This window comes from Amblyomma mixtum, chromosome 4 (genome assembly GCF_055824585.1).
Source record: "Amblyomma mixtum isolate Tamu chromosome 4, ASM5582458v1, whole genome shotgun sequence".
Classification (NCBI taxonomy): domain Eukaryota; kingdom Metazoa; phylum Arthropoda; class Arachnida; order Ixodida; family Ixodidae; genus Amblyomma; species Amblyomma mixtum.
The window spans coordinates 35,375,793-35,391,822 of record NC_143015.1 but is presented as its reverse complement, the minus strand read 5'-3'; the positions used below and the strand labels follow the sequence as shown (position 1 = coordinate 35,391,822).

Below are 16,030 nucleotides of genomic sequence, written 5' to 3'. Positions count from 1 at the left end.
CGAGCACTGTGCATTTCTTGGCTCATAAAAACAAAGAGCTGCTTTTCTGGGGGTTACGGGACGTTATTTCCCACCAAGTTACAATGAAGTATTAACGCTTCAAACGTTTAAGAACGAGCATCTAGCTTTTTATACGTTCTGAATACTTTATTTTGGACAAGAAGACCATAGAGTCTGGATGAGTTTTGCACTGAAAAGTTTGAATCACTACTCGTATGCGCAGCAAAACGCTTCTAATGACAATTTAGGTGCCGTCCTCAAGAAAATAACTCAGAGTTCTACGGTCTCTTCCCTAGCATTGAGAACAGCTTCAAGTTAATTTACCTTCTTAAATATGAAAATCTTAATTTTGCTCATAATTTTACTAGATTAAGGTGTACTTTGAGGGCGCAGCTTAACCGCTTTCTTCTGTTATGGCCAGGACAAATTTCCCACTGCTAGTATTGTTGTCGGCATACCAACAATCCATAACCCAAAATGCGGTTCATGTAACATGATGTTTAGAAACTGCAACTCTACGCATAAGAAAACAGCAGTACCTTTTTGAGAAGTGAAGTTCTGGCTAGTGTTCTGGCTTGTGGTAGCGTTGGTTACTCCAGAAATTGTGTCTGTTGCGTTCCCCCTAGTTGCATTTTCCTTCGTCTCAGGATACTCGTCTGCGGAAAAACAGGCATGCAGGCGTACTTTATAGAGGTGTCCTAGCGCAAAGAGGCATTATTTTTGTTAGCGACTTCTACAAGGCATGCGAAGGCAAATTATGAAATCGATGTGTTTTTGAAGAAGCTATATTTTTTAACAAGGTTGTGCAGGAATTTGTGTATTATAGGAATTACAATTTGAAGTTTTGGAAAAAACTCGAGCACTGTGCATTTCTTGGCTCATAAAAACAAAGAGCTGCTTTTCTGGGGGTTACGGGACGTTATTTCCCACCAAGTTACAATGAAGTATTAACGCTTCAAACGTTTAAGAACGAGCACCTAGCTTTTTATACGTTCTGAATACTTTATTTTGGACAAGAAGACCATAGAGTCTGGATGAGTTTTGCACTGAAAAGTTTGAATCACTACTCGTATGCGCAGCAAAACGCTTCTAATGACAATTTAGGTGCCGTCCTCAAGAAAATAACTCAGAGTTCTACGGTCTCTTCCCTAGCATTGAGAACAGCTTCAAGTTAATTTACCTTCTTAAATATGAAAATCGTAATTTTGCTCATAATTTTACTAGATTAAGGTGTACTTTGAGGGCGTAGGTTAACCGCTTTCTTCTGTTATGGCCAGGACAAATTTCCCACTGCTAGTATTGTTGTCGGCATACCAACAATCCATAACCCAAAATGCGGTTCATGTAACATGATGTTTAGAAACTGCAACTCTACGCATAAGAAAACAGCAGTACCTTTTTGAGAAGTGAAGTTCTGGCTAGTGTTCTGGCTTGTGGTAGCGTTGGTTACTCCAGAAATTGTGTCTGTTGCGTTCCCCCTAGTTGCATTTTCCTTCGTCTCAGGATACTCGTCTGCGGAAAAACAGGCATGCAGGCGTACTTTATAGAGGTGTCCTAGCGCAAAGACGCATTATTTTTGTTAGCGACTTCTACAAGGCATGCGAAGGCAAATTATGGAATCGATGTGTTTTTGAAGAAGCTATATTTTTTAACAAAGTTGTGCAGGAATTTGTGTATTATAGGAATTACAATTTGAAGTTTTGGAAAAAACTCGAGCACTGTGCATTTCTTGGCTCATAAAAACAAAGAGCTGCTTTTCTGGGGGTTACGGGACGTTATTTCCCACCAAGTTACAATGAAGTATTAACGCTTCAAACGTTTAAGAACGAGCACCTAGCTTTTTATACGTTCTGAATACTTTATTTTGGACAAGAAGACCATAGAGTCAGGATGAGTTTTGCACTGAAAAGTTTGAATCACTACTCGTATGCGCAGGAAAACGCTTCTAATGACAATTTAGGTGCCGTCCTCAAGAAAATAAATCAGATTTCTGCGGACTCTCCCCTGGCATTGAGAACAGCTTCAAGTAAATTTACCTTCTGAAATATGAAACTCGTAATTTTGCTCATAATTTTACTAGATTAAGGTGTACTTTGAGGGCGTAGCTTTACCGCTTTCTTCTGTTAGGGCCTGGCTGTGGTTTTTTGGTGATTGCGTCGAGAGTCCTTCATCAGTTGACTGAAGTCGGACCGGCTCAGTCGCATTTTCTGCTGAGGCGTTGAACTGGGGACCTGTGGAGTGTCAGTTAAGGCAGCGCATTTTAGACACCTCGGTGAAACACCAGTCAGTTTCGCTCTCACGTTTTCATATATGTGCAGGAGAAAATGGATTAGAGGCATGTTTGCTGGAAGTATGCTATTTAGAGCATGTTTGGGAAGCAACGCGGGTAACATTGAGATATACGTTTGTATAATCGCATGCAGGTTTTCGTTGTGTTGGCAGACCTTTACAAAAAGGACATTATAGATAAGCCTTTCATGTTCAGATAAATTATGTCGCAAAGCTGACTACCTTTCTGTTTGTTTGGTTATGGAGCGAGCACCTGTGTTATCTCTTTTCAAAATGCGACCTCTTTTCAAGAAAAACAGATAGTGGGTTGTGGCTGGGTAATTAAAAATGTGTTGCCATCTGAACCATACGCAAACAGTTAAATTTAGCTGAATTATGCGATTATTGCTTGCGATAAATCCACGTTGACAACAACAGTTTTTTACTAAGCGTTTAGAATGGTTCCAGCAACGTTTATTTATGTTCTTTCAAGACAGCTAAGCAAAACCGCATGCAGTATGGTGAAACCTAATTACCGTTCTCCACCACTTCCACAATCGTATTGTTTGGTAAGGCATCCGTAGAGTTTTCGGCAGATTTCGTTGCATTTTCCTCCCTCGTAATTGTACTGTTCACTGACGCAGTCGGAGGGGCATCTATGGAACAAATTTTATTAAAAAGAACCTTCACACACTCCCCAGCGAACACACGCACTAATTTCATGATCAAAGTTTTGCACAGTCGCGCAGCCATTTTTACTGATCGGCTCCTTTTCAGAATATATAACTTTTTTGCATACGTCAATATGTTCCAGCGTTTAATACATAGCTATTCCTGACCTTAAAAATACGAATAAAATTTGAAGTAGAACCTCGTTAATTGGCGGCCATGTTAGAATTACAAACACGGTACTTAAAAGTGAAAAGACGGCTTTCCTAAGCAAGAAAAGTAAAAAAATTAAATATCGACGTCGCTTCCCCGCCTGATTTTGTAAACAAAACTGCGGAGCGTCGATAAACTTTTCTTGGGCGCGGAACTTCTAAACTGGGCAACATCGTCATGATCACCGTCATGATCATGGTCAGCAAGTGGTGATCAGTCTTTTTTTTATGCGAAGCATATTAACGTAGGTTTCGGGCCTTCGCGCGACGCCCGGCGGTGGCCTTGAAGTAAGATCACATGATGTGACGTCACGTGATGACGTCACACCGGCTGCAGATGAGGCCTCATATCGCGCCGTCGGACGTCGCCCGGCGGAGGCCTCCACGCTTCGGTTCGCGCCGTCGCACGCGACGCGGCGGCGGCGCCACCATCGCTGCATCACGTGATATGTGACGTCACGCCAGGGATGAAGCGGCGCGCGCCCGCCGTCGCGTCAGTCTCTGTGCCCGCAACCGCGCCAGCGTCTTTGCGCCGGGCGTGTATGCGGTCCAGATGCCTCCAAACGCTAAGGACGTTAATAAAAAGAATGCAAAACGAAGGCTGCTTCGCATCCACTGGGCTTAACCGTGATAAGCCTCCAACTTTTTTGGTACGGAATTGAGAAAATGGAATTGTGGAGCGTTAACAGTTTTAAGCCAAATTTTCTCAGCGGCCGATGGCCTGTTCGCTGCCGTACAAACATCAACATAGCGCAAACAGGAAAGAATCATTTTAACGAAAAGCAAAAGTTGCATGTACTTTTCCTCGGCGTTTATTTAAATATGCGCGCTTTTTGAGCGTTGTCGAGTGCCCGTTTTCCCCCTTCAAAGAGGCCTACCGGCTTAGTAATTACGAAAATGAGCTCAATACAGCAGTGCGGAGGATTAGTAATTAATTACAAATTAGTTTATGCCACCGGTTTCAGTCTCGGTGGGCGCCAGCTCTGAAGTGCACCTCGTCGCGACGGCCGACTGGCCAACCTGGACTGCCCTAACACCGATAGTGTCGGTGTCGCAGGCAAACCGTGGCTGTTGCTATGAACAATCTCTGGGTTCTGTTTCGTCACAATAATTGGAGCAAGTGCACCGTGACGCCACTCGATGTGGGTGGAAATGTCGATTGGATCCTCGGACGACATTGAAAATCTTCTCAATTTGACTGCCTCTGAACGCCGGCGACTGAAACTTAATATAAGGCACCTCCTTACTCCCGCGAGAGAAATCATATTGTTTCTTTTTCAAATTGGTTTCGAAATTTTTTCCTATACCCCTACACAGGGAATGAAAATCGTATAACATGTATGATAGGTGAGATGTGCAAGGGAGTTAACAAAAACTGCTAATATCTGGAATAAGTGTGTTTAAAGGACTTCCTTACTTCAAAAGAACGTGAACTGATGTCCTGACCGAGATTTCACACTATTATTTTCTATACTTGCCCGAAGTGAGGGTTAGTAATGCATAATGGCGCAAAAATGAGCCGTTGTGAGGAAATCAAGAGTTTAACGGAAAGCTCCTTTGCTCGGTGTGGTACCTCATGAAACTAAAACGGCGTCAAATGAAAGAGAAATGAAATGATGTCTCGACTCCCACATGGCAGTTTTATTAAGAGTATAGCGGTCTGCGCAGGGAGCACATGATTTTAGGCTCCCGCGACTTCTGCTAGGGAAGATGGGGCTAGGAAAGCCCGTCAAACACCTATATCTAACTCTAGTATGGAACGTGTAGGCAAGCCAAAATGGGCTCCCCTCTGATGAACCCGCATCCGTCCTATGTCGTTTTCGTTACGGCTAGCCGACCTAGAAAATCGGCGCACGTCCTCACAGGTTTCCCTATCGTTCTAATGTATGACAGACGGGGTAGTTAGGTGGACTGCCCACATTAGGCCGATGTGTGTCCGAGCAACAAACCCACATTTAACCCACATGAGCTGCCCACATCAAATCCACAGAGATTCCATCCTTTGTGCTACATGTGATGGCACCTGGGTGGGAGCTGAAATGCCATTACATTTCTTACTTGGCATAGCTGTTTCATTTTATTCGGAAAAGCTGAGCCAGAAGTCGGAGGCCTCGCATTCTGAGCTGCGCTATATTGAACAATTTTTATGCCTTGAGCTTGGCGCACGATGGCCTTAGTTGCCTATGTCTCATGAAGCCAACACAACACATCACAATACGTACATATTGAACAAATGGTTACTTCCAAGCATGTAATGATGTCAACACAAATTCTTGCTCGGTTCTCCTTGCCAATGAGTCAGAACTGCGGTCTGCCAATCCTAGACGGAAAAGGAAAGGCGATCTTTTTCATTGTGGCATAGTTTTCAATATGTGTATGTATGATTGCTACTGTTCCAGGGGGCGCTGGAGCAGAATCTCGAGGATCTTGCGAGAAAAGGGAATCGAAGCGTCTAGAGAAGGCTATGGTTCTCCGGATGGACACACATTAGTCCGCTAAATACCAGCCGTGCAGTATATTTTTATGTTGCGGTTAAGGAAAGCTGGATCAGATTTCCACCATTCGGAAGCAAGAGCTCGTTAGGGAACATTCCATACTGTCACCCCTTGGTTAGCGCTCAGGTGCATCCTCTCGATTCCAAGAACGATGATAGCGGATCTTAGCTGTGTTGCTCAGAAGTACCAATGACAACGAACCAACTCAGGGTGAAAAAGAGTCAGGCCCAAGCGCATGCTACCGAGCGAAGACTGCCGCAGCAGACTCTAGAACAAGCCTTTCAACTGCTCCAAGGAATTGAAGTGTACCTGCCTGCCTCCCATTAGCTCCGCTCCTCATCTTTCGCATCATTGAGCAGGGCGACGCTAGTATCTCAATATATCACATGGAGCTACACCCCAAGAACTTCATACGCACTATCGTGTAGTACACAGTCATTAAAGCCGATTCACCTTTCTCAATGACGCCGCCTCCGAAATCGCCCTATCAAATATTTGCCAAAACAGTTTGGGAACGTAATGAACTTTCAAGAAATACGACATTAGCTCAAAAAGTGTCGTCTGTATCAATAGTGCCGGGTGTATTTTACAATGTGCGCCAGATCAACAGAATTAGCGAAAAATCTTTCAGGTTTATGCTCGCCTTTTCTGTTCGCTGCACACTGCCGCTAGGTTTTGGAGAAGGCAGAATGCGCTCTGGGAGTTAAAGTTTGTTCACAATGGCTTGTACGCGTTTGCGTTTAAAACAATGCAATCAAAGAGCTACTTAATTTTTATGTTCGTAGCAGAGTTAGTATTGCTCTTTTCTTGGGGGGAGCTATCATTACTGTGGGCTTTGTTTTCATCTTGGTAGAAAAGAATTAGTTCTCAGTTTATCCTGGAGCTTCATCCTGGAGTAGGCGATCACATCTCAACGGCAATTTTAATTTTGTGCTGATTGTAAGGAAGATTTTATTGAGTAAATTATCTTAGAAAGTTCAAAAAGAAAAACCAAAATTGGTTAATAAAATTTGTTCTGTGGAATAAAGCAGTAATTCGTAGATTAAAAAAATTGTAAATTCCTGGGTGTAACGTCCTGAAGGGACAAACTGGAAATTAGGGATGCCGTAGTGGTGGTCTCGGATTAATTCTGGCCAGCTGAGGTTCTTTAACGTCCGCTGACATCGCACAGCAGGCAGATGTTTTTATATTTCCCCTTCAAAGAAATACGGCTGAAGCGGCTAGAATCGAACGCGTGACCGCGCGATCGGCAACCGAACGGCAGAGCCACTAAGACACCACTGCGGTTTTGAATAAAAAGACGAGAATGATTTTGTAATGAAGCGGTGTTTCTTTCCGTTATCAAGTTAAGGCCATTTTATTTTTTGTTTGTCTTTTGCTTGCTGTTAGGACCTGGCGCAAGGAAAGTGCATTTAAATCACGATATGATGAGGCGTACCGGAATACATTTAAACGGTAGCAAAAAGGTTTAGATATGATTATCTTGGTAATAGATGCGTGTTTTGTCACCGGTGTTCCCACATAGAGAGAAACTTCCAGATAATTGATTTGTGCTAAGAGCAAATATTGGGTTAATTTATCCTTACGGTTACATTAAGTAAGCGCGCTGTTTAAGGGGGCCGAAAATAATGCACCTTTGATGGGTGAAAACTGAAGGAGGTACAGCAAAACTTCTAGTGTGTGAAGTAAGCAGTTTCAATGAGCTTTCTTTACTAGGTGAGAACGTGAACTGGTCTACCTACGCTATTTTGTCGGTTATTTTTTAACATTCCATCGATGTTCAAGGTTGTCAGTGCATCGTGGCGTTAAAATGTGCCATTATGTTAGAAATCAGCAGTGGAATGGAAGCTTCTCGGTTGAAATGGTACTTCATGCAACAAGAGAAAGGGGTTGAACTAGAGACAAACGAAATGACGTCTCGTCTCTCAGATGGTAGTTTTGTTTATGGTCTAGTGCACAACACCAGCGGCACATGATATTTGGTCCCTGCGGGTGCCACGGGGGTAAATGGTGCTGCGTAAGACCGTGAAACGCCCGCCTCTGCTTCCCGTTAAGAACGTGCATGCAACCTAAACTGAGTTGGCCTCTGCAGAGCCCGTATCGGTGGTAGGTTGGCATTGGAACGGCTACCAAAAAAAAAAACAGTCCACCGACTTCATAAGCGGTCAACATCGGTCCAATGTGGGACCAGTGGGGTAGCTTTCCATCAACTTATTGCTCACATTGGCTGCTATGAGCCGTGTGTGCAGATCCGACGTGAGCTCCCACATCGGTCCCAAATAAGAGCATAAGTGGGCTGTGCCTATTGTGTCGATGAGGGCACGAGCTGCAGAAGCTACATGGACCTTATATGCTCTAAGTACCTTACGGACCTTATATGGGTTACGTACATAGGACGCACACGGTCGCCCATCTCGTAGCGCACTTTGTGCGACTTGAGGACTGGCTTGTGGAAACGAAAATCTCCTTCTATTTGGTGCTTAATTCGAGCAGTTTCATTTTTCCCGCAAAACAGTTAGTATTTAAAAGCCGTACAAACTTAACTAGCAATTGTTATGCCGGGAAATCCACCCGGATTCCAATTCTCGAGGCCGCAAACTTTCTCCTGCGAACGTCCCTTTGACAAGCCCTGGTGCTGCGCCGCAAGGCACGCGCCCTAACGCTCCCTTGACAAGCCACGATGCTGCGCCGTACAGCAGCGGAGTCTTAAGGAGAAGCATCGGCGAGAAGCGTGCCTGGACACGTCGCTGGGTGCCAGACTACGAGGCGCCGGTTTCTCTTTCCCCAGGGCGTCACCGCGCGCGGCAAAATTTGAAGCGGGTGGCCGGCGCGGTCGCTGGTTGGTCCTTTCGGACTGCCGTCGAGTGCTACCTTTGGATTGGCCAGTTCTGAGGGGCCGCCGTTCCTCAGGCTATATAAGCCCCACCGCTGCCGCTTGGGCAGCAGCTGCAGCTTGGAGAGAGTCACCGACCCACCGTGGTGTTGGTCGAGTGCTGCTCACGAGTGGAGTCGGATGGTGTGACATGCTGGTGTCTCGCTGGTCGTCGCTGTGTGAGAACAGTCGCGTTGTGTAGCTCTCGGCCCCCGTGCCGATGTTGAACTATATTATGCCCTGTACATAATGTATAAAGCGTTTTCTTGATCTCACCGACGCCGGACTCGGAGTCTTCGCTACCGCCAAGAGAGCTGGCAGCGCTCAGTCACGAAACGGGTGGCGAGCGCTACGGGACCACCTCTATGGCACAACATTGGTGGCAGCGGTGGGATGCCCCAGTCACAACATTGGTGGTAGCGGTGGGGTGCCCCAAAGTCACAACATTGGTGGCAGCGGTGGGATCGACCGACATCAGCTACCTCGGCGCGGTGAGTGCCTGAAGTTTTCCTCAAACGCCAGACTTTCTCTAACACAGGTTATGGTAGCTTAGAGAAAATTGGTGTAGCATTGTGTTAACCTTGTGTGTTTCAAGCCTAGGAAGAGTGTTTTGAAAACCAAGGGATGCTGAAGGGGTAAACAAGGCAGTGTGAGAAATGCTTGCGCGTGTCTAACTAGTAGTGATATAGTAGTGTACGGCAAGTATTTTCTAAAAGGGAAAACAGCAAGAGGCCATTGTGAACGATGGAGGGTTACAAGGTCAAAGAACTTCTCCAAATTTGTGAGGAGCTGGGCATTGATTTGGGCCCAGCAAAAAGAAAGAATGCGATCCTTGAGGTCATGAGAACCGAGGACGTGACGGCTGAGGAAGCCGAAGAGGCCTGGGCTGATGTCATTGAACGGCGTGAGCGGGAGGAAAAGAGGGAAAAGGAACGTCGCGAGGAGAAAAGGGAAGAAGAGGAGAGGCGGGAGCGCCAGGCGCTGAGAGAGCACGAGGTAAGAATGATGGAGCTGGAGCTCCTCGAAACCTCGCCAGCGCCTATTCTTGCTTCTACGACAGTTCCCTCTAATGGTCCAAGAATAAGCGACCAACTGCCGCCCATGGTCGTCGGCGAGGATATGGATAGATACCTCGAGAAATTTGAGCACGTGTGCGAGGGTAATGACATCGAGGCTCTAATCTGCGGCCCAGAGCGTGGCTGTGAGTCACATGATGGTAACGCTGAAGCGCCAAGCCAGAGCGCAGCGTTAGCTGTAAAGTGCGATGCTACAGAGATTACCGCTGCGATCCTGAAAGATGAAGGCGTAGAGCCAAGATGTAGACCACAGGAGAGCGAGCAGCTGTTCTCTGCGGAAATTGAGACAGGTCGCTCTGAGTTCGCGACGGACAGTGGCGCACCGATAGCGCCAACTGAGAGTTCGATCGTAGGCGAGGAATGCTGTTCAGCGCTGCATCGAGACAAAGATCAGCTTAGTGAAGGTCAAACTCCAGCGTCTTGTGATAGACTGCCGGAAAACGAGCTATTGTGCTCAAAGGAAATAGCACCGAACGGTTCGTCAGGTGAACCGTCGCCTGGCACTGCTAGAAAAGCGCAGGTTTTGTGGCTGCGCGAGCAAAGTCTTGCTCGGGACGAGTGCATGAATTCTTCAGGACCAGATTTTGCTGGTCAGACGAAGGCTGGTAGCTTGAAGGATGAGGGCACCGAAATAACCGGAGAATCGCACAACAGATCCGCTAGAGCAGTTCCCAAAAAGCGGCGGCGTAGAAGAAAAACCAATGTGAATGGTTGCGCTAAAAAGGGAAAAGTGCGGAAGAAGCTTGTACGATCGAGGGCCGGCAATGTGCGTAAGAGCCCGAAATTGTCACCTTGGAGCCCAAGAGTTCGCAGGCGTCGCGTAAAAGGAAAGCCGACTCACCAGGCGCAGCCTGATCTAAAGCGTACTACTCCGCTGTGGAAGAACCGCAGAAGAATTCCTAGGATTCGGGACAGGCGTGATGGACTCCAGAGAAGGGTGCGCGGTCGCCACACAAAAGAGCGCCACAGTGCACGCGCTAGTCAGAAAGGGAAACGACATGACTGGGACCGAGAAAGGAGGAAGCGCCCCTCTCGCTTTCGGCCTTCCAAGCGCTGCCTAGGCTTTGGACGCATGTCGCGGAGAGGCGTGACTAATCAGCCCCTCAGCTTCCGTGAAGCGTCGGCTGGTCGAGCGGCCGTCCGACCCCGACCGCGCAGGGCGCGGCTGAAGTTTGTGGATTCTAAGAATACATCTTTCTTGTATTTAGTGTTTGTTTTTTTTGGTCATTCACTCAGATGTAAAAGGAAAGATGGAGGCAAACCAAAATTTGAGCTTCGAACTTAGAAACGAGCCGTATTGTTTCTCTAGCCTGATGGGCAGAGTGATTCATGGTTTCGGCGGGTTCGCATTGCCATACCTCGACGATGTTGCCATCTTTTCGGACACTGGGGAAGAACATCTGGAGCACTTGCGAGTCGTATTTTGCAGGTTGAAAGAGACAGGCCGTACTGTGAAACCAGCTAAATGTCACCTAGGTTACAGTGAAGTGACTTATTTGGGCCATGTAATGGGGCGCGGCCGGCGTAGACCTTCCGACATCAAGGTAGCCGTTATTGTAAACTATCCCCAGCCAACCAGTTTAGCTGGATATTACCAACACTATGTGAGAGACTACTCTGACCTTGCCAACCCGCTGACAGACGCACTTCGAAAATCGGAGCCCGTTAAGGTGACGTGGGACTCGAAGAAAGAGAATGCGTTCCAAATATTGAAACAAGCCTTGAGCCATAAGCCGGTTCTAACGGCACCAGACTTTCCGAAAGGTTTCATCTTTGAATGTTACGCGAGTGATCGCGGAATGGAAGCGGTGCTATGCCAAGAAGATGCTAGTGGTCATGAACCACCAATTTTGTATTTGAGTTGCAAACTAAGTTGTAGGGAAGAGGCAGAGGAGAGAGAGTGCGCCTGCCTTGTTTGGGCAGTTCAGAAGCTGACTTGTTGTGTCTCCGGTTCTGAGTTTGTTGTGGAAACGGACCGGTCGTTTGCTGAGGTGGAGCATGACCCTCCAGCAGCACAATCTCGTTGTCCGCTATAAGGGAAGGTTGAACGCGAACGCCGATGCTCTAAGTCGTGCATTTTAGGTCTCGCTTATTTCAGTGACCTCCTCGTTACTTACCTTCTCTCACTTTGCGACAAACTATCATGTTCAAAGGAAGAAAGGGGCAAAAATGAATGACCTCATTTGCTTCCTCAGTAGTGTGTTTTCGGTACAAATGATTTCAAGGGGACCAATATGATTGTCATTATTATTGCTGATTATTAAGTTCTCCTGCTATTTTGGTGTGTGGATACCTTGTAAAATGGTTGTTTGAACCTTGTGTACCAGATCGTACACATGCCTCTTGTTGCAGCGGGAGAAAAAGGGTCCATCAATTTAGTTAAGTTGATTTGGATTATGGCTTTGTCTGGTGTTTGATGGGAGACAGAAGGCACTTGCTTGTGTTGGGTGTTGCCTTTTGCCAGTCGGTTTTGTAGTCTGCAGAACGACCAACCATGACCGGTGGCGAGAAGCAAGGGGACCGGAACGAGCGCAGCGAAGCTGGTCGAGGTGCCTTGGCGACAACGCTGTGAGCACAGCTCCTGGCCCGGCGAGTGGGACCTGGTGCACGTGAAGTCACCAGGACGTGAACTTGGAAGAGCCTGAGAAGAGGCGCGCCAGGCATCCGAGCCACGTGGAAGCAGCTCGTCTTCCCGGCGCCTTATCTGATGGCGGGGGTGCTGTTATGCCGGGATATCCACCCGGATTCCAATTCTCGAGGCCGCAAACTTTCTCCTGCGAACGTCCCTTTGACAAGCCCTGGTGCTGCGCCGCAAGGCACGCGCCCTAACGCTCCCTTGACAAGCCACGATGCTGCGCCGTACTGCAGCGGAGTCTTAAGGAGAAGCATCGACGAGCAGCGTGCCTGGACACGTCGCTGGGTGCCAGACTACGAGGCGCCGGTTTTCCTTTCCCCAGGGCGTCACCGCGCGCGGCAAAATTTGAAGCGGGTGGCCGGCGCGGTCGCTGGTTGGTCCTTTCGGACTGCCGTCGAGTGCTGCCTTTGGATTGGCCAGTTCTGAGGGGCCGCCGTTCCTCAGGCTATATAAGCCCCACCGCTGCCGCTTGGGCAGCAGGTGCAGCTTGGAGAGAGTGGCCGACCCACCGTGGTGTTGGTCGAGTGCTGCTCACGAGTGGAGTCGGATGGTGTGATGTGCTGGTGTCTCGCTGATCGTCGCTGTGCGAGAACAGTCGCGTTGTGTAGCTCTCGGCCCCCGTGCCGATGTTGAACTATATTATGCCCTGTACATAATGTATAAAGCGTTTTCTTGATCTCACCGACGCCGGACTCGGAGTCTTCGCTACCGCCAAGAGAGCTGGCAGCGCTCAGTCACGAAACGGGTGGCGAGCGCTACGGGACCACCTCTATGGCACAACATTGGTGGCAGCGGTGGGATGCCCCAGTCACAACATTGGTGGCAGCGGTGGGGTGCCCCAAAGTCACAACACAATATAAAGAGTGGGTAGACGCAACCCTGCAAATACTTCAAGGAAACAAAATACTGCACTTGGGGCTATCTCTAGACTCGTCGCGACTGTCCTCTGGAAGTACATTGTCGAAGAAGAAAAACTGCTTCATTCATGGGGCGCAGTTTTTAGTGTTCGCGTTTGATTGCTTGAGCTCCAGGAGTGCTGACGCAAAATCGGCAGCGTGCTGAGGGGAAAAGAAATTGAAGCATTCACATAAGGCAAAGGATACCCGGATGGCCTCTCACTGATGGGAAACATAGCCGTTACCATGTACACTTGTAATTGGTGGTTCGGAGCAATAGCGCAAACAGGAAAAGGGACCAAGAACGAGTAGACACACACAGCGCTGTGTGTGTCTACTCGTTCTTGGTCCCTTGTCATGTTTGCGCTATTGCTCCGAAGTATGAACCAACAAGCCCGAATTTCAAGGTTGTAATTTGTGGGTTTTAAAAACTGTATCAGACTGTTTTTTTCGTGGAAAAAGAGTGGTATAGTGATTATTCGGCGTTGCCACCTCGGTTTAAGCCATCCGAAGCATTTTCCTGCTTCCATTAATTATGATAGCGGATCAGTGGTGGGCTGGTCAGAACTACCAAAGAATGCACACATAATAAGAGATAGAGAGAGCCATGTTGAAGCTCATTCTACCGAGCGAAGAGAGCCGCAGCAGCCGTCAGAACCAGATAGGTAGCTGGTACAAGGCTCTAATGTGTACCTGTCTGCTACAAATTACGTGCTTACCGCTTACCTCGCCCCAGTAAGCTGTGCGACGCTAGCATGCATCTCAAGATATTACATGCAACTTCATCGCAAGAAGTTCATACGAATTATATTGAGGTTCATCGTGAGTCACAGAAGCCGCTTTCAGTTTCCCAACGAAGCCGCCCTCAAAACATTCATATCGCCATATTTCCCAAAACAGTTTGCGAAGGTAACAACGACTCGAACTTTCAGGGAATGCCGACAACAGCTCCACTGGGCTATCTGTATCCATAGTGTGGTGTCCCTAGCTCAAAATGTGCTAGGTCTACAGAACTATTAAAAATCTTTCCGATGTATGCTCATATTTCCTGGTGACTGCAAACTGCCGCTGTGTTTTTCAGAATGCAGGGTGCGTTATAAGGGTTAAAATTTGTTTAGAATGGCTTGCACTACTTTTCAGTTAGAAGCATAGAAACAAAGAGCTACTTACATTCCTCGTTAGTAGCAGCGGTAGTATTGCTCACTTCTTGAGAAGGGCTATGATCATTGTTTGCTTTGTTTGCACCTTGAAAGAAAAGAATTAGTGCTCAGTTAACTGTTAAACTCCATCCTGGAGTGCCTGACCACATCTCAAGGGCAATCTTACTTTCGGGAAGACTCTATTGAAGATTTTATTGAGAAAATTCTTCTTAAAGGTTTAAGATATGGAAAAAACAAAGATCGGTTATAAAACTAGTTCCGTGGAATAAAGCGGTATTTCGCGGATTGAAAAAAAAATGGAAATTGCAGGGTTTGGCGTCCTGATGGGACAAAAGTTCAGGGGAGGCACTTTGTTGACCTAAAGTGCGGTGAGGCGAAAGCCTTATAAGCGCGGTGTTGCTGCTTGTGTCACTGATGTGTGGTTAAGGCGTTGAGCTTCGCCTCTAAGAGTGGAACGCGACAGCGTCTTGCGCCACTTCTAGGGAGTCCACAGAACGCCATCGCCCGTTCGGCTGTACGCCTTGTTCGACGATAAATTGGTTTTTGAGGAAAGGAAATGTATCTGTCTCGCATATCTCGGTGGACACCTGTACCTCTCTGTGGACACGTTGCCACCCCGTTTTTAGAGATCAAAAGAATATTCCTGCTTCCATTTAGTGTGACAATGGATGAGTGGTGCCCTTTTCAGAAGTACCAATGAATGCGCACATAATAGGAAATATAGATTAACGCTCAAGCGCATCCTACGGAGCGAAGGAAGCTGCAGCAGCCGCCGAACTAGATTGGATCGTGCACCTCTCTGCCATCATTTACTTGCGTACCTCTTATTTTGCACCTGTAGGCTGGGCGACGTGAGCATCTCAAGACTTTACATGCAACTGCATCACAAGAACTTCAGAAGGATTGTTGCTTAGTACAGAGTCAGTGAAACCGCTTGCACATTCTCAACGAAGCCGCCCTCGTAACAATTTTATCGAAATACTTGCCAAAACATTTAACGAAGGCGGCAACGCCGCGAACTTTCAATGAATGCCGACATTATCTCGAATGGGTCATATGTATCTGTAGCGTGGTGGCTGTTTCTCAAAACGCTGTAGGTGCTCAGAACTATTCAAATATCTTTCTTATGCATGCTTGCCTTTTCTGTTGACTGCAAAATGCCACAGTGTTCTGTAGAAAGAAGAATGTACTCTAATGGTTACAATTTGATCGGAGTGGTTTATACGACTGTTCAGTTAAATGAATACAATCGAAGACCTACTTACTTTCCAGGTTCGTAGGAGCGCTAGTATTGCTGTTTACTTGAGGAGAGTTATCGCCACTGTTTGCTTTGTTTTCACCTTGGAAAAAACAATTAGTGCTCAGTTAACTGTTAAGCGTCAGCCTGAAGTACCCGAACACATCTCAAGGGCAATATTAATTTTGGTTAGACTCTAGTGAAGATATTATTGCGAAAATTAAGATTAGATATGTTTAAAAAACAAAAAACAAAACAAAAGTATTAGACTTGATCCCTCGAATAAAGCGCTTTTCTTTGAATAAGAAGAATTGCAAAATTTGGTACTTATAATCCTCCGAACCGACACACTGACTAGGGCGGACTCCGTAATCTAAGGATCCGAGCTGATTTAGATGTCCTGGGGTTCTTGACATAAGCTGACATCGCACAGCACGGTGCTTTATGCGATAAGATTAAAACCGCCTTGTCAGCATGATGTGTTCGATCCCCCGTCTGACGCTCGGTTGG

At 46.9% G+C, this 16,030-nt stretch overlaps 1 long non-coding RNA gene across 1 annotated transcript; it reads right to left on the bottom strand.

Annotated features, from left to right (window-relative positions):
• Positions 1-549: 549 nt before the first annotated feature.
• LOC149346113 (uncharacterized) lies at positions 550-2,881 on the bottom strand. The gene is made up of 4 exons (XR_016292054.1): positions 2,805-2,881; positions 2,112-2,231; positions 1,396-1,512; positions 550-656 (listed from the first exon to the last, which is right to left on the bottom strand). It is a non-coding gene; the product is annotated as an uncharacterized LOC149346113 (long non-coding RNA).
• Positions 2,882-16,030: the final 13,149 nt, after the last annotated feature.